Raw genomic sequence first — 19,729 nt, forward strand, 5'->3', positions numbered from 1 at the left:
TAATCCCAGCTACTTTGAAGACTGAGGCAGGAGAATCGCTTGAACTGAGGAAGTGGAGGTTGCAGTGAGCCGAGATCACGCCACTGCACTCCAGCCTGGATGACAGAGCAAGACTCTCCCTCGGGGGAAAAAAAAAAAAAAAAGGCATAAAGTAGAAAAACTGGAAGATTCTATATTGTGACTTTTAAAAAGTGATGACTAGAATTTAAGACTATGTAATCCCAGCATTTTGGGAGGCTGAGGTGGGCAGATCACCTGAGGTCAGGAGTTTGAGACTAGCCTGGCCAACATGGTGAAACCCCATCTCTACTAAAAACACAAAAATTAGCCAAGCATGGTGGCAGGCACCTGTAATCCCAGCTACTTGGGAGGCTGAGGCAGGAGAATCGCTTGAACCCAAGAGGCGGAGGTTGCAGTGAGCCAAGATCACGCCATTGCACTCCCGCCTGGGCGACAGCAGCGAGACCCCCATCTCGAAAAAAAGAAAAAAAGGAAATCAAAAAAGAATATATATTTACATGTTGTTAACTAGATTTTATTCCTGTAAATCGATTTGTAAAGCCTTATGCAGTAAGAAGACTTTTTAGCTCCCAATGCCTTGTATACCAAGAACAAGTATTTTATTAGAACATTATTTTAAAATAATTTTAAAATCTGCCTCTTCCCCAACAAGAAAAAAATTAAAAAAAAAAAAAAAAAAAAAAAAAAAAAAAAAAAAAAAAAGGAAGAAGAAAAGAAGGAAAGGAACTCTCTCTTACTTGGAATAATTTTTTTTCCCTCCCTCCCTGGCTTCCTCCCTTCCTACCTTGACTATGTAGTGGCAAAGAGCTAAGTAAAGTTGAGTTCAAAATCTTTACTCTAGAATCTTACTGGCTACTTTACTTGGGCAAGTTACTTAATGTTTCTGGTCCTCAGAAACTCTGTATATAGAATTAAAATAACAAGACTCATCTCATGTAGCTGTCACTAGGATTTAAAATGAGAGCATGTATGTAAAACTGCTTGGCCTAGAGTAGGCACTCAAGTAGTGTTTGTCCCCTTCTCCCATTCCAACTGGATCTCCTGCCTCTCATTTCACCTCAATGCAATCGATTTTTAAAGTACACATTTCTCAGCACTATAGGAAAGGGGAAAAAATTTAAAAATAAAGTGGACATCCAATTCTTGTCCATCTATAGTTTATCCTTCAAAGATTTCCACTGACAAATCAAGTTCAGACTCCTTAGCATCACATAAAATATTTTCATTTTTTTAATCTGCCTCTTTATGATTTCCTCCTACAAATCTGCCTTGTAGCTGCAGATCACAACTTCTGCCTTTATTTCAATTTGTATTTGCCTGATGTGTCTTTGTCCATCTTGCTATTCTTAAAGTCTCTGAATCTCTGTTTTACAAATAGTTCTGGACTTTACTCAGTAGCCAGTGTGAAACTTTTTAAATTTTTATTGATGTGATCAATATCTTTAGCCTCAGTTCTGTCATGGTTTTTATATTTACCATATATAAGCCTTTTGTATGAAAATCCTTTCACTATGTAGTCATTTGATCTCTCTCTTTTTAGAAAGGTTTGTAGGGATCTTTTTTTTTAATGGTTACCTTGATGCCTTTATATAATAATCTTTGTTCCTCCCTCCCTCTTTTTTTGCTTCTATCTCTACTATGAGTAATATTTAAATTACTTAGTCATCTCTTCTTTTTCCTTCCTTCTCTCCCATCATCTGACTTGAAGTAATACCTTTTTATTCCTACCAAATATGAGGTGATCAGTAAGCTTATTCCACTTTGCATGTGCTTTCCTCATTCTTACCCTATTTTTTTTTTTTTTAATAGTTGGGCTGTATCTACATTGGCTAAGCAAATAGCCATTACATTACTGTAATTTCCTCCTTTATAATTATCATTTATCTTTTATTCTGTGGGTAAATACATATTTAATATAACCCCCAATCCTTATGTTGTTATTTTTTCACTAATTGTAGTTGTCTAAAGCTTTTTCTTTACCCAATTTCCCAACAAAGGCTCACAGGATCATCTTAGGATTTTGTTTGTAGCCTTTATACTTTGATGTTTGTTTGGATGGATATAAAATTTTTGACTCATTTTCTTTCCTCAACTATCTTAAATGTATTAGTCAACTGTCTAACTGTTTTTGGCATAAAGCATTGCTGTTAAAGAGTTTGGTAGCAATCTAATTTTCATTTCTTTGTAAGTAACTTGATATTTTTCCTGCATGGGATGTCTCATTTTTAGTTTCATAGCTCTAGAGCTTCCTCTTCCCTTGTTAAAACAAGATAATAAAAATATGTACTTGTACTTTCTAAGATAGGTCTTTTTTTTTTACTGCCCTCTGCCACTTTCAGTTGAGTTTTTCTTTTAATTTTATTGTTCTAGTTTTGCAGTTTCCTCACTGTGAGGTTTTTATCCTTGAAGGGAGCTAAAATTTATTTTGTTTCATTTCATAGGGTCCAAGCAGCTGTAGCCCTTTTAGATCTCAATAGGCCCTCTTAACTTACACCCAAATTGAAGTGTCCAAAGCTCCCTCTAGGAACCTAGACACAATGCCGCATCAGTAGCAGTTAGCATACTGAAGGGTCACATCTGGTCTCTAAATATCATACTTTCCTAAAAAGTTTGAGGTCTCCTTGGAGATAGTTCTGATTCTAGGTCTGGGGCAAGGAAAGTACACGATGAGCTTTGGAGCATGTAAGTGTATCAGAACGTATATAGTGCTTAAAAAATTATAGAGACATACCAGAAGGACATAGAAGCCACCTAAAAGGAGGCTTACTTCAAAAATCTGAGACAATTTGAGCAACAGTGTTGAAAAAAGAGAGAGAGCACTTCTATTGTCAGATATTGAGCTGTAGGTGGAATGGGATTGTAATCCCTGAGAGAAGAAGAAAGGAGACCACACACAGAGGAATCCTATAATTTCCTCAAGTTTCTACTTAAAGGCACTTTCTGGACCACAGCACAAGGAAGGAGAGCCCAGGCAGAGTACAATGGACTCTGAGTTGAAGGGACAGAAATCTGAGTTCAAGAAGCCTGAGGTGTCTGGAATTTGCAGGACAGAATGTCACAGAGAAGACAGCTATGAATAAAAAGAGCTCAAGCAATCTGTAAAGGCACCCCCTTGACTCTGTGGCTGAATACTAAGCTGAGAAGATGTAGGACGAGACTCTTCAAGGTTAAACCAAAAAATCTCTTGGAGTTGTAAGTTTAACAATTCCCAGAGCTCACCCAGGGCCAGGAGACATTTGAGTTCTAATCAGCTTGGTGGAAGAATCCCATAAGACTCCTGCCTTACTAGCAGGGCTAAAATAGCCACAGATAAAGCTCCTCTAGCCCTGCTTTAACAAAGCTTAATTAAGCAAGACCCTAAAGGATCAAGTGAATATGCATGCAACTTAACTGCTAGCAAAAAAGGAAGAAAGAAAGAGGTAAATCAGCACTCTTTAAAGAAAGACATTGGCCGGGCTCAGTGGCTCATGCCTGTAATCCCAGCACTTTGGGAGGCTGAGGCAGGTGGATCATGAGGTTAAGAGATCGAGACCATCCTGGCCTACATGGTGAAACCTCGTCCCTACTAAAAATACAAAAATTAGCTGGGCATGGTGGTGTGTGCCTGTAGTCCCAGCTACTTGGGAGGCTGAAGCAGGAGAATCGCTTGAACCCAGGAGACAGAGGTTGCAGTGAGCCGAGATCGTGCCACTGCACTCCAGCCTGGCGACATAGTGAGACTCCATCTCAAACAAACAAACAAACAAACAAAAAAATAGAAAGACAACAAAATGGAAACATTGCATAACAAAATATTCAAAATGTCCAGCATCTAATAAAAAATTACTAGACCTGCAAAACGCAGGAAAATGTGACCTATAATCAAAAGAAAAGTCAGCTGATAGAAAAAAGAAACAGAACTGACACATGATGGCAGGACTATACCAGCAGTTTTAGTTATTAGAAATACTCTCAAGGATTTAAAGAACAATATCAACATAATGAAGAGAAAAATTATATATAAATATTTATATGTGTATGTATGTGTGTGTGTATGTATGTGTGTGTGTGTGTGTATATATATGTATATATGAATTAAGTGGAACCTTAAAAATTCACTGAATGGACTTAACAGAAGATTCAAAACTGGAGAAGAAAAGATCAGTGAACCTGAACACATAGCAGTATAAACTAATGAAACTGAAGCACAGAGAAGAAAATGACTGAGAAAGTGAAAACTTTTTTTTTTTTTTGAACAACCAGATGACAATGGGGAGGGGAGAGATTTCTACTTCTGCCATGAAGTACCAGTACCATAACTAGTACTAGATTTACCCTGTTGTCATAGACAGCTAGAAATTGGATGAGGAATATGTAACAGCTGTTTTCAGACATTTAAATATAGGCAAAACAGGGCTACGATGCATTTATATTTACCCATGGCAAACTATCAAGCCAAAGTGGAGGAAGGAGAAAAATACTTAAAGAAATAGTGACTGAAATTTTTCCAAATTTGATAAAAATAATAAGTGCACAGATCAAAGAAGCTCAATAGACCCGAAACAGGAGAAACATGAAGAAAACCATATCAAAGGACATCATAATTAGATTATAAAAAACCATTGATAAAAAGAAAATGATGCTGGGCATGCTGGCATGTGCCTGTAATCTCAACTCAGCAGGAAGCTGAGGTGGGTGGATCACTTGAGCCCAAGAGTTCAAATCCAGCCTGGGCAGCATAGTGAGACCCCATCTCTAAATAAAGTAAAATAAAATAAAAATTTTTGTAAAAGAAAATGCAAAAAAAAACAGAAAAAAAAGATAAATTACATGCAAGGGAACAAAGAATGACTGCAGAATCCACAGAAACAGTATAAGCCAGAGTCCATCAAATAACATCTTTAACATGCTGCAAGGAAAAAAAAAATGCCAACCTGGATTTCTATATACAACAAAAATATCCTTCAAAAATGAAAGAGAAATAAAGAATTTTCAGACAAACAAAAAGGTGAAGTTTTCAGCAGCAGATATTAATATTTCTTACACTGTAAGAAATATTAAAGATTGGACAAAATGCACAAACAACAAACAAAACGAAATATTAAAGGAAATTCTTCAGGTAGAAGGGAAATGATACCAGAGCAATAGAACTGAAAGGAAAATACACAGCTTCATAATTACAGTTCAAGATTTCAACATCCCCTTTTAGTAATTAATTTTAAAATTAAGCAAAAAATCTGTAAGGTAATAGAAAACATGAACAGCATTTTCAACCAGCTTGACCTAGTTACTATTTATTAGAAGATGCCACCCAACAGCAGCAGAATCCACATGCTTTTCTAGTATAGATGATACATTCACAAATATAGACCATATTCTGTACCACAAGGCAAGTACTGATACGTTTAAGAGGATTTAGACTTAAATCATATAAAACATGTTATCTGGCCATCATGAAATTAAATTAGAAATTATTAACGATGATGGGAGGATTGCTTGAGGCTAGGAATTTGATACCAGTCTGGGCAACATACCAAGACCCCATCTCTGCAAAAAAAAAACTTTTTTAAACGAGGCAGGCAAGGTGGCATGTACCTATAGTCCTAGCTACTTGAGAGGCTGAGGCGGGAGGATCACTTGAGCCCAGGAGTTTGAGGCTATAGTGAGCTATAATCACGTCAAGAGTGAGACCCTGTCTCTTAAAAAAAAAAGAGAAAGAAATTACTAACAGAAAGATATTCAGAAATTAATAATTAATAGCACACTTCTAAATAAACTGTGAGTTGAATAAATCACAAAGGAGACTACAAAATATTACACATATCAACCAACAAATTGAAATGTATCAGACACAATATATGAAAATTTGTAGGATGTAGCTAGAGTAGTATTTAGATGGAAACTGACAGTATTAAATACTTATATTAGAAAATAATGAAGATTTCAAGTTAGTGATCTAAACTTCTACCTTAAGAATCTTAAAAAGGAGAAAAATACTTATTTTAAGTAGAAGGAAGAAAACATAAAGAGTAGAAACCAGTGAAATAGAAAATAGAAAAAAATCAGTGAAACCCAAAGCTCATACTTTGAGATCAATAAAAGTGATAAACCTCTAGCTAGACCGCTTAGGAAGAAATTAAACACAAATTAATGCTATCAGGAGGCTGGGTGCAGTGGCTCATGCCTGTAATCCCAGTGCTTTGGGAGGCTGAGGCAGGAGGATTGCTTGAGTCCAGGAGTTTGAGATAAGCCTGGGCAAATAGTGACTCTGTTACTACAAAGCAAAACAATATCAGGAATGAGAGAGGTGACATCACTGAAAATCCTATAGATGTTAAGTGTGTAAGTGTATGATAAATAATTTTATTTTTTTGAGACAGTCTCACTCTGTCACCCAGGTCCTGGAATTCATTGGTGTGATTATAACTGAACTTCCATTTCTTCCATCTCCTGGGCTCAAGTTATCCTCTTGCCTCAACTTCCTTAGTTGCTGGAACTACAGATGTGTGCCACCATGCCCAGCTAATTTTTTTTTTTTATTTATTTTTAGTAGAGATGAGGTCTTGCTATGTTGCCTAGGCTGGTCTCAAACTCTTGAGCTCAAGTGATCCTCTGGCCTTGGCCTCCCAAAGTGTTGGAATTACAGATGTGAGACCCCACACCTGGCCTAATAAGGAATATTCTGAATAACTTTATGCTAATAAACTCAACAACTTAGATAAAATGGACAAATTCTTTAGAAGACAAAAACTACCATTGCTCACTCATGAAGAAATAGGTGAGCTGAAAAACCCTCTATCTATTAAAGAAATTGAATTTTAGTTTTTAACTTTCCTATAAAGAAAACTTTAGGGGAGAGGGGTAGGCACCATCTCTGCTTTTTGGTCAACTCAGCCATTCCAGCATGCGGGCTTTGGAGAGTCCAGAAGGTCCGGACCCAACACAGTGGCTTTGCCAGATCATGGCCAGACTGCTGCTTTAAGCAGTCTGGATCACATCCTCCTTACTGGGCAGGGCCTCCCAGCTGGGCCCTCCAGCCGTGCCCACTGGCACATACTATGGACAGAGCTCTGATCTCTCCCTGGGATGGAGTGCCCCAGGGAGGGGAGGGCTGCCACCTGAGTTAGATGGATGACTTAACTGTTACAGCCTACAGGCTTTGGAGAGTCCAAGTTGATGGGTAGAAGTGGTTCTCCACCAGGACACAGCTGTTCTGTTGAGGTGTGGTCAGACTGTTTCTTTAAGCCAGACTCTGATCCACTCCTTGTCTCAGCTGGTCCTCCCAGCTGGCTCTTCCCAGCCAGGGCCTCCAGCCACCACCCATGTTCTATGGAACTGACAGAGCTCCAATTTCTCCCTGGGACAGAGTGCCTGAGGGATGGGCAAGCTGCTACCTTGGCCGTTTGGACTCATCAATGGGTCCATCCTGTGGGCCTTGGAGAGCCCAGACCAATCAGGAGGGGAAGGAATCCCTAACACAACACAGCTCCTCTACCAAAAAGCAGCCACACTGATCCCGTTCATCCTCACTGGGTGAGACTTCCCAACTGGGGTCTCCATCCACCTCCTCCAGGTACATTTGGGCTGGCAATAGGTCAGTATCCACCTGGGACAGAGCTTCCAGAGGAAGGAGCAAGCTGCCATCTTTGCTGTTTTGCAGCCTTCACTGGCGATACCTCCAGGTACAGGATGAACCAAAGCAACTAGAGTCTGGAGCAGACCCCCAGCACACTGCAGCAGCACTGCAGAAGAGTGGCCAGACTGTTAAAAGAAAAACAAATAAACAGAAAACAACAACAAAGAAAAACCACAAAAACCCCGTCCAAAGATCAGCAACCTCAAAGATCAAAGGTACGTAAGCCCACAATGATGAGAAAGAATCAATGCAAAAAAAGCAGAAAACTCAAAAAACCTAGCATGTCCCCTTTCTCCCAGATGACCACAACACCTCTCCAGCAAGGTCTCAGAAGCAGGCTGAGGCTGAGATGGCTGAAATGACAGAAGTAGGCTTCAGAAGATGGGTAATAATGAACTTCACTGAGCTAAAGGAGCACATTGTAACCCCATGCAAAGAAGCTAAGAATCATCATAGAACAATACAGGAACTGACAGCTAAAGCCATTTTAGAGAAGAACATAACTCCCTGTTAGAGCTGAAAACACACTACAAGAACTTCACAATGCAATCACAAGTATTAATAGCAGAATAAACCAAGTGGGGGAAAGAATCTAAGAACTGGAAGACTGGCTTTCTGAATTAAGACAGGCAGACAAGAATAAAGAAAAAAGAATGAAAATGAATGAACAAAACCTCCGAGAAACAGGGGATTATATAGAGACCAAATCTACGACTGATTGGGGTACCTGAAAATGATGGGGAAAATGGAACCAAGTTGGAAAACATACTTCAGGATATCATCCAGGAGAATTTCCCCAACCTAGCAAGACAGACCAAGCCAACATTCAAATTCAGGAAATGCAGAGAACCCCAGTAAGATACTCCATGAGAAGATCATCCCCAAGACAATTAATAATCAGATTCTTTAAGGTTGAAATGAAAGAAAAAATGTTAAGCACAGCCAGAGAGAAAGGCCAGGTCACATACAAAGAGAAGCCACCAGATAAAAACGGTGGACCTCTCAGTGGAAACCCTGCAAGCCAGAGAGATTGGGGCCAATAATCAACATTACCAACCCAGAATTTCATATCTGGCCAAACCAAGCTTCATAAGCAAAGGAGAATTAATATCCTTTACAGACAAGCAAATGCTAAGGGAATTCATTACCACTAGACCTGCCTTGCAAAAGCACCTGAAGGAAGCACTAAATATGAAAAGGAAAAACCATCATTACCAGCCACTACAAAAACACACTGTGGTGCACAGACCAGTGACATTATGAAGCAACCACCGTAAACAAGTCTGCCAAATAACCAGCTAGCGTCATGATGACAGTATCAAATCCACACATAACCATGGTGTCCTTAAATATAAATGGGCTAAATGCCCCAATTAAAAGACAAAGAATAGCAAGCTGTATAAAGAATCAAGATCCATCAATACACTGTTTTCAAGAGACCCATCTCACATGCAAAGACACACATAGGCTCAAAATAAAGGGATGGAGGAAAATTTTTTCAAGCCAATGGAAAAAAGCAATTCTAGTTTCAGACAAAATAGACTTTAACCAACAGACTTTAAAATAGACTTTAAACCAACAAAGATCAAAAAAGTCAAGGAAGGGCATTACATAATGGTAAACGGTTCAATTCAACGGTAAGAGCCAACTACCCTAAATACATATGCTCCCAATACAGGAGCACCCAGATTCATAAAGTTCTTTATTTTATTTTATTTTTTTTTGAGAGGGAGTCTCACTCTGTCTCCCAGGCTGAAGTGCAGTGGTGCGATCTTGGCTCACTGCAGCCTCCGCCTCCTGGGATCAAGCAATTCTCCTGCCTCAGCCTTCTGAGTAACTGAGACAGTAGGTGCCCACCACCACACCTGGCTAATTTTTTTGTATTTTTTTAGTAGAGACAGAGTTTCACCATGTTGGCCAAGCTGGTCTCGAATTCCTGACCTCAAGTGATCTACTCATCTCAGCCTCCCAAAGTCCTGTGATTACAGGCATGAGCCACTGTGCCTGGCCATAAAGCAAGTTCTTAGGGACCTTCAAAGTGACTTAGACTCCCACACAATAATCGTGGGAGACTTTAACACCCACTGACAATATTAGGCAGATCATTGAGACGGAAAATTAACAAAGATATTCAGGACCTGAACTCAGCTCTGGATCAAGAGGACCTGATAGATATCTACAGAACTCTCCACCCCAAAACAACAGAATATACGTTCTTCTCATCACTGCACGGTACTTACTCTAAAACTGATCACATAATAGGAAGTAAAACACTCCTCAGCAAATGCAAAAGAACTGAAATCATAACAATCTCTCAGACCACAGTGTAATCAAATTAGAAATTAAGATTAAGAAATTCACTCAAAAATTAGTTGAATATGGTGGCACACTCCTGTAGTCCTAGCTACTCATGGGGCTGAGGCAGGAGAATCGCTTGAACCGGGAGGTGGAGGTTGCAGTGAGCTGAGATTGCACCACTGTACTCCTGTCTGAGCCACAGAGTGAGACGCTATCTAAAAAAGAAAAAGAAAGGAAGAAAGAAAGAAAAGAAGAAGAAAGAAGGAAGGAAAGAAAGAAAGAGAAAGAAAGAAGTTCACTCAAAACCATACAACTACATGGAAATTGGACAACCTGCTCTTGAATGACTCTTGGGTAAATAATGAAATTGAGACAGAAATCAAGAAGTTCTTTGAAACCAATGAGAAGAAAGAGACAACATATCAGAATCTCTGAGATACAGCTAAAGCAGTGTTAAGAGGGAAGTTTATAGTACTAAATGCCCACATCAAAAGGCTAGAAAGATCTCAAGTTAACAACCTAACATCACAACTAAAAGACCTAGAGAACCAAGAGCAAACAAACCCCAAAGCTAGAAGAAGTCAAGAAATAACCAAGATCAGAGCTGAACTGAAGGAGATAGAGACATGAAAAACCCTTCAAAAAAAATCAACAAATCCAGGAGCTGGGTTTTTGAAAAAAATAATAAAATAGACTGCTAGCTAGACTAATAAAGAAGAAAAGACAGAAGATTCAAACAAACACAATCAGAAATGATAAGGGGGAATATCACCACTGACCCCTCAGAAATACAAACAACCATCAGAGAATACTATAAACACCTCTATGCAAATAAACTAGAAAATCTAGAAGAAAACGGATAAATTCCTGGACATATACACCCTCTCAAGGCTGAACCAGAAAGAAGTTGATTCCCTGAAGAGACCAATAGCCAATTCTGAAATTGAGGCAGTAACAAATAGCCTACCAACCAAAACAACCCAGGACCAGATGGATTTATAGCTGAATTCTACCAGAGGTACAAAGAGGAGCTGGTACCATTTCTTCTGAAGCTATTCCAAATAATTGAAAAGGAGGGACCCCTCCCTTACTCATTTTATGAGGCCGGCATCATCCTGATACCAAAACCTGGCAGAGATACAACAAAAAAAGAAAACTTCAGGCCAGTATCCCTAATGAACATCAATGAAAAAACCCTCAGTAAAATACTGGCAAACCAAATCCAACAGCACATCAAAAAGCTCATCCACCACAATCAAGTCGGCTTCATCCCCAGGATGCAAGGCTGGTTCAACATACACAAATCAATAAACATAATTCACCACATAAACAGAACTAAAGACAAAAACCACATGATTATCTCAGTAGATGCAGAAAAAGCCTTCGATAAAATTCAACAACGCTTCATGTTAAAAATTCTCAATAAACTAGATATTGAAGGAACATATCTCAAAATAATAAGACCCACAGCCAATATCATACTGAATGGACAAAAGCTAGAACCATTGCCCTTGAAAACCAACACAAGACAAGGATGCCCTCTTTTGCCACTCCTATTCAATATAGTTTTGGAAGTTCTGACAAGGGCAATCAAGAAAGAGAAAGAAAGAGCATATTCACATAGGAAGAGGAAGTGAAACTATCCCTTTTTGCCGATGACATGATCTCCTGTATCTAGAAAATTCCACTGTTTCTGCCCAAAAGCTTCTTAAACTGATAGGCAACTTCAGCAAAATCTCAGGGTACAAAATCAATGTGCAAAAATTGCTAGCATTCCTATATAGCAATAACAGGCAAGCTGAGAGCCAAAATCCAGAATGAACTCTCATTCACAATTGCCACAAAAAAAGAATAAAATACCTAGGAATACAGCTAACAAGGGAAGTAAATGACCTCTTCAAGAACTACAAACGACTGCTCAAAGAAATCAGAGATGATGACACAAATAAATGGAAAAACGTTCCATGCTTATGAATAGGAAGAATCAGTATCATCAAAATGGCCATACTGCCCATAGTAATTTATAGATTCAATGCTATTCCCATTAAACTATCATTGACATTCTTCACAGAATTAGGGGGGAAAAAACTATTTTACAATTCATTTGGAACAGAAAATCAAATGTTCTCACTTATAATTGGGAGCTGAGTGATGAGAACGCATGGACACATGATGGGGAACAGCACACACTGGGGCCTGTTGGAGGGTGGGAGGAAGGACAGCATCAGTAAGAATAGCTAATGGATGCTGGGCTCAATACGTAGATGATAGGATGATCTGTGCAGCTAATTACCATGGCACACGTTTAAGTAAAAAAACATGCACATGTACCCCAGAACTTAGAATAAAAGTTGGAAAAAAGAAAGAAAACTTGAGGCCTGGGTGATACTGGTAAATTGTTCTGAACATTTAAGAAAGAAATAATACCAATTCTACACAAACTCTTTTAGAAAATATAGGAGGGAACATTTCCCAACTCATTCTGTGTTGTGAACATGATTCTGATTCTAAAATCAAACAAAAATATTAAAAGAAAATGTTAGGCTAAAATTTTTCTTAAATGTAGACTCAGAAATTCTTAACAGTATTTTAGCAAGTCAATATATATGTAGCAATATGTAAAAGGATAATACATTATGATCAAGTGGAGTTTGTTTCAGGAATGCCAGGTTGGTATAACATTTCAAAATTAATATAGTAATACTAGAAAACAAAAACCAATGATCTTTTCAATAGATGCAGAAAAATTATTTGGCAAAATTCAACTCCCATTTTTGATAGAATCTCTCAGAAAATTAGTCTGCCATTTATTACCCATATTGCCTCTTAGCTATAAATCTACTTTCTTGCCTGGTTGTGATACTGTAACATTTGTCTCCTGTCCGTTGGCACAGTGTTAAGCTTTCAATAGAGGGCACAGGAAGGATACTGGACAAAGAAGAGAGTTCTTTTCCTGGTTCCAGTGTATCTTTTTCTTTTTGCTCCTGCTATCCAAAAAGACACCCAGCAAGTTTCAGCAGTACTCTAGCAGTCAGCTTCTCAGTGACAAGTTCAGTGGCACACCTGCAGGAGACTTCCTTACAGCAAGTTCAGCAACACCCTCACAGGTGATTTTATGAGTACCAGCAGTATACCAGCTGACTTCTTAGCAGGTTCCTGGTGAGTTCTGTGACATCCCATTTGGTCCCCCAGTTTTCAGCAACATCCTCTGCAGCCAGTTTTCCTATGGATTACTGGCAAGTCCAGCCAGTGTCTGAGCTGGTTTTCTATTTAGAAACCCCACTCACCACCATAGGTAGCTTGCTGGTGAATTTCATTGGTACCCCATGCAGTTCCCTGCCTATAATCCTTGACCCACTAACTGTAAACTAGCTCTGTCCTCAGGCAACCCAGCAAAATTCCCCACCATCCACTGGGCTGTTACCACACCCTCTTCAATGAGGTCTGAATCCCAGACTTTGGGAGAGTCCTTCCGTTCCAAGTTTGTTCCTGATTTAACTATTCTACCTCAGCTTTAGGGTGATATTCTTTAGAGTCTTTGTTTATTCCTACTTAGTTAATTCCCTGTAAACAGTTAACAATTCTGTATACTAAACTGTCTCTGTTCAGATTGCCATGTGGTTTCTCTCTCTTGTCTGGATCTTGATACAGAATTAGTACAAGTAGTGCTCCCAGGAGACAGAACCTCCAAGAAGGGATTTCAGAATTGGTTTTGGTTGTCTTGGCTGATCTTACGTGGAGTGCCAAGTTTCTTCCAATGAGAGGTGGGATGCTGATAATTCATGAGAAGTCATGGCATCATTTAATTACAGTATCACCTACAGTTGATTGTGAAGAAATGACAAATGAACCCAGTACCTCGAGAGCCCAAATGACTGCTGCACTTGACTGTTATGGCAGTAGTTATGGCTACGAACACTGTAGTATAGGATGGATTCTCCTGTGTGTCAAGTGCTTACAGAGAGAAACTGGCAAGATAAAATCAAATGGTTTACTATTATTATTATTATGAACTAATAAAATAAGATTTTGTTACTATTTTTCAATGATCTCTACTTGATACAGATGTTTGATAACAGAAAAACTTATAAGAAGGAGACATTGGTTGGGCATGGTGGCTCACATCTGTAGTCCTAGCACTTTGGGAGGCTGAGGCAGAAGGAAATCTTGAAGCCAGGAATTCGAGATCAGCCTGGGCAACATAGCAAGACTGCATCTCTAAAATGATGAATGAATGAATGGAGGCATTAACACAAAATAAATACCAAATAAAAATCATTTAAAATTTGAAAGATAATCACATACATATTTAGCATTTGAATTTTTCACACCTAAAATTTTGTTTATTTATTTATTTATTTTTGATTGATTGATTGATTTTTGAGAAAGAGTCTTGCTCTGGTTGTTGACCAGTCTAGAGTACAGTGGCACGATCTCAGCTCATCACAACCTCCGCCTTCCAGGTTCAAGTGATTCTCCTGCCTCAGTCTCCTGAGTAGCTGGGATTACAGGTGCGTGCCACCACACTTGGCAAATTTTTGTGTTTTTAGTAGAGATGAGGTTTCACCATGTTGGCCAGGCTGGTCTCAAACTCCTGACCTCAGGTGATCCGCCTGCCTCAGCATCCCAAAGTGCTGGGATTACAGGTGTGAGCTGCCAAGCCTAACCCTAAAATGAAATTTTAAAGCACAAAGTATCAATTGTTTTATCTGATGGTCTTGATCTTTGTTTGGTGATAAATATGCCAGACAAGTATGCCAGAAAAAATTGTATTTAATTTTATACTGACGTTCATCAAATTTATTAAGAGTGTATCAAAAAACATCCTCATATTGGGCATTACAAAGTATGTTATATGTTGTTTCATATAATCTCATTTTCTTTTTTAATTGTGAAAGCATTTTGTCTGCTTCTCCTGATTTTGATTTTGCCATTGAAATCTATTAAATATATTACTTTTATTTCAGATTTTAGATCCATTTCTAATTTCATGTTGGAACGTTCCACAGTAGCATTCACTTTCTCTCTTTGCATTTCTTCTGTTAAATATTTACAAAGCAATGAAGCTTGTAACAAATAATCAGTGAAAAATGCCAGAAAATATTATTGGATAGTATTCAAATAACCTAATATTTAGATTTCCCAGCATGGTTAACAGCATTACACAGAGTTGTGTGTTGAAACTGCCAATTTAAGGACTTAGCCTCCAAACTTGTTATTTCTTGGAACACAACTCGTAGGATTTATATAAAGTATAATACACATATCATCTTATTAGTATTGTTTTATGTAAGAAAGACCCACCACTAGCAGATATGGCCATGAACACACACTTGTGGGAACAGCTGCAAGTAAGACTGACTTGAGTATATTGTGACTGCTACTCTCCCACATACTTCTGTCCTGGTTCCTGGCAATGTCAACCTTAACCTTTGATTCTGCTTTTCAGCGTTTCCTGCTCTTGCTTTCAGTTGATATCAGCGGATTTCTTTAAGCCAGATGTCTCTATGTCAAAGTGTTAAACTTTAATTTGTGCAAGAGAATTAGAACTTTTTTGTCATTTTTCCTGGCAACTAATTTGTTGTAAGATTTAGAGAAAACAAATTACCCAAGAAACTCCAGAAACCATTCCTACTTAGAAACAGTAACGTAAATCAACTGCAGCTCTCATATATTGCAGGTGGAAATGCAAAGACATCTACTTTGGAAAATAATGTGACATTTTCTTATTGAATTAAACATACACTTACCACAATACCTAGTAATTTCACTCCTAGGTATTAACTCAACATACATTTAAATATATGTCTATCCAAAGTCATGTAAGTTAATAGCAGCTTTATTTATTATAGCCCAAATCTGGAAACAACCCAAATGTCCATCATTGGTGAATGGATAATTAGTTTTGGTATATCCATACAGTGGAATACCAACTGAATAAAACAAGATAAAAGATCAATGAGGAAACAGAGGACTTTAACAATATGAGACCTAATGGACCTAACGGACATACGGAACATTTCATCCAATAACAGCAGAATATACATTCTTATCTAGCATGCATGGAAGATTCTCTATGATAAACCACGTTAGGCCACAAAACAAGTCTTAATGAATTTAAGATTTAAATTATGTAAAGTATATTCTCTCAGCATAATGGAATGAAACAATTAGCAGAAAGAAAACAGGAAAATTTGCAAATACATGGAAAGTAAACAGTGTGTTCTTAAACAACTAGTGGATCATGAGAGAGTTTCAGAAATATCTGGAGATAAATTTTTTTAAAAGATACAACATATTAAAACTTATGGAAGGTAGTAAAAGCAGTACCAAGAGGGAAGTTTATAGCAGTAAACACATTAAAAGAGAATAAAAATCTCAAGTCACCAACCTAATCTTATACCTTAAGGAATTAGACAAATAAGAACGAACTAAACCCAAAGTCAGCAGCAGGAAGGAAATGATAAAGACTAGAGCAGAGATAAACTCAATAGAAAACAAAAGAAAAAAACCAACCAAACCAGGAGTTGTTTTTTTTAAAAAAAAAATCACTAAAATTGATAAACCCTTACTTCCTTACTTAGATTAAGAAAAAAAAGACTTAAATTTCTAAAATTAGAAATGAAAGGGGAGATATTATAACTGGTGTCACAGAAATGAAAAGAATTATAAAGACTACTGTAGTGAAAAGTTAGATGCCAACAAATTGGATGATCTAGAAGAAATGGATAAAGTTTTAGAAATATAAAACTACCAAGACTGAATCATAAAGAAATAAAAAATCTGAAGAGTCCTATAACGAGTGTGGAGATTAAAGCAGTAATCAAAAACCTCTCAACAAAGAAAAGCCTAGAACTTGGTGGCTCCCCTGGAGAATTCTACCAAATAGTTAATACCAGTCCTTCTCAAATTCTTCCAAAGAACGGAAGAGAAAGGGACACTCCTAAACTCATTTAAACTTGTTACCCTGATAACAAAACCAGACAAAGACACAATAAAGGACAACTACAGGCCAATATCCCTGATGGATATTTGACACAAAAATTCTAAAGAAAATGCTAGCAAACCAAATTATATTGCACATTAAAAAGATCATACATCTTGACCAGCTAAAATTTATGCCTGGAATGCAAGGATGGTTCAACATATAAGAATCAGTTAATATAGGCCGGGCGCGGTGGCTCAAGCCTGTAATCCTAGCACTTTGGGAGGCCGAGACGGGCGGATCACAAGGTCAGGAGATTGAGACCATCCTGGCTAACACAGTGAAACCCCATCTCTACTAAAAAAAATACAAAAAAAACTAGCTGGGCAAGGTGGCGGGTGCCTGAAGTCCCAGCTACTTGGGTGGCTGAGGCAGGAGAATGGCATAAACCTGGGAGGCGGAGCTTGCAGTGAGCCAAGATCCGGCCACTGCACCCCAGCCTGGGTGACAGAGCGAGACTCCATCTCAAAAAAAAAAAAAAAGAATCAGTTAATGTATTATACTACATTAACTTCTCAATACAGAAAAAGCAAAATTCAGTACCCTATCAGGATTTTAAAAAATACTCAACAAATTAGGAGTAGAAGGAAACTACCTCAACATAATAGAAGCTAACATTATGCTCAACAGGGAAAGACAGAAGACTTTTCCTGTAAGATCCTGCAATAAAGCAAGGATGCCCACTCTTGCCATTACTATTCAGCATAGTACTGAAAATTCTAGCCAGAGTAATAAGACAGGAAAAAGAAATAAAAGGCATTCAACTTAGAAAAGACTTAAAATGATCTCTCTTTGCAGATGACATCTTAAATGTAAAAAGAATTTGAACAACCTGGGTGAATCTCAAAAGCATCAGGCTAAGTAAAAGAAGCCAGACAACTACTGGAATCAAATTAATGTATGATTCCATTTATATTAAATTATATTAAAGGCAAAACTCTACTGATAGTAGGTCAGTAACTGCCCACAGTGGAGGACTGCAAAGAGGCCCAAGGAAACTTTGGGGGATAATGGTTTCCAAAGTTCACTTAATTGTACTGTTAGAATTAGTGCATTCTATTGTAGATAAATTACTTCTTTCATACCGTCAATATTTAGAAAATGAAAGTTTATGAAAATATTACTTACAATGGCATGTAAGTTTTTTTTTAAATACCTAGAAATTAACCTCTAATGAAACATAAGACCTCCATAGGGTGAAAATTAAGGGATGCTAAAGAAGATCTAAATATGATGACAGAGATTTCTTATTCATGAATTAAAGAGAGTATGGCAAAGATATCAGTTCTACTCAAATTGATTGGTAGATTCAATGTAAATTCCATAAAAATTTCAGCCTTTTTAGCCTGTTTATCTGATTTTAGAATGTGGACAGGCTATGAATACAAAAAGCAAGATAGGTGGACTTGCTATACTATATATCTAGATTTATTAGGAAAATAGAATAATTATAACACTGATATTGATACAGGAATGGTCAGTAGGTAGAAAGCCTAGTAGTAAACACCCAAGCTGATATAGACATTGCTATGAAAGAAGTGCTGTGGCTGATCAGAAGGGAAATTAAGACTTTCTTTTTTTTTTTTTTTTTTTTTGAGACGGAGTCTCGCTCTATCGCCCAGGCTGGAGTGCAGTGGCCGGATCTCAGCTCACTGCAAGCCCTGCCTCCCGGGTTTACGCCATTCTCCTGCCTCAGCCTCCCAAGTAGCTGGGACTACAGGCGCCCGCCACCTCGCCCGGCTAGTTTTTTGTATTTTTTAGTAGAGACGGGGTTTCACCGTGTTAGCCAGGATGGTCTCGATCTCCTGAACTCGTGATCCACCTGTCTCGGCCTCCCAAAGTGTTGGGATTACAGGCTTGAGCCACCATGCCCGGCCAAGACGTTCAATAAGTCATTTTGAGTAGTCATTTGGAAAAAATGGAAATTGAACTGGTACTTCTCACCAGCTCGCCCATCCCCACCACTGTGTTAAAGTCCTAGTGTGAAAGGCAAACCTGTAATGCTTTTTAAAAAGAATATAGAATATCTCCATAGCCTTAGGAAAGGAATTTTTTTTTTTTCCGGACAGTTTGCTTTATGCATTCAGACAATTGAGGCTCGCTTTCCAGGTGCAACCCAGTGCCCTGGATGTCATCAGCACAGGCTGGGAAAGGATTTTTTTCAACTAGACACAAAAACCGTTAGCTGTAAAAGAAAAGATTGATACATTTGACTACATTAAAATTAAGAACTTCTGTCATCAAAATACAATTTTTTAAAAAGGTGAAAAAATCAGAATGTGACAAGATACTCTCTGTTCCTCTACATTTATTTCTGCAGTACAAATAGTTTACATGTGATTGGCACATATGTAGAAAATGACATAAATTTAACTGAGGTTATACTAGTTTCTATGCCATTTTCCTCAGCAAGCTAATTTTTTTTATCATCAAATAGCCACAAGTAAATAGAATAAATGGACGCAACTGAATATTGCAGCTGAGGAAGAATATGGCAGTGTATATGATGCCTGTATACTTCAATTTGGCATCTTTTCTGTTTGACTTTGTGTTCTGTTTTTAAAATCTTTATTGCACTATTTGCCCTATCTTCATTATTTAGTAGGCTAACCCTTTCTTATACCCCTTTCTGTCAAGCCACCTTTTCTTTTCATTTCTTTCATTTTCTTAGAAGACACAGTATTTTATTTATTATTTTTAATTAGGAATTTAACATGTCTTTTAAACTGTATTAATATTTTAAATTAGAACCATTATTTATTTTGTTAGTGTTCTGGTTACAAAGTTGCAAAGGTTTTGAGAAGTCAACC

The 19,729-nt window shown here is 37.9% G+C and overlaps 1 protein-coding gene across 5 annotated transcripts in view; it reads left to right on the forward strand.

Annotated features, from left to right (window-relative positions):
- MAGI3 (membrane associated guanylate kinase, WW and PDZ domain containing 3) overlaps nucleotides 1-19,729 on the forward strand; it is a 306,588-nt gene that overhangs the window by 181,946 nt on the left and 104,913 nt on the right. The window lies entirely within an intron of this gene.

The sequence above is a fragment of the Rhinopithecus roxellana genome, chromosome 8 (genome assembly GCF_007565055.1).
Source record: "Rhinopithecus roxellana isolate Shanxi Qingling chromosome 8, ASM756505v1, whole genome shotgun sequence".
NCBI lineage: Eukaryota > Metazoa > Chordata > Mammalia > Primates > Cercopithecidae > Rhinopithecus > Rhinopithecus roxellana.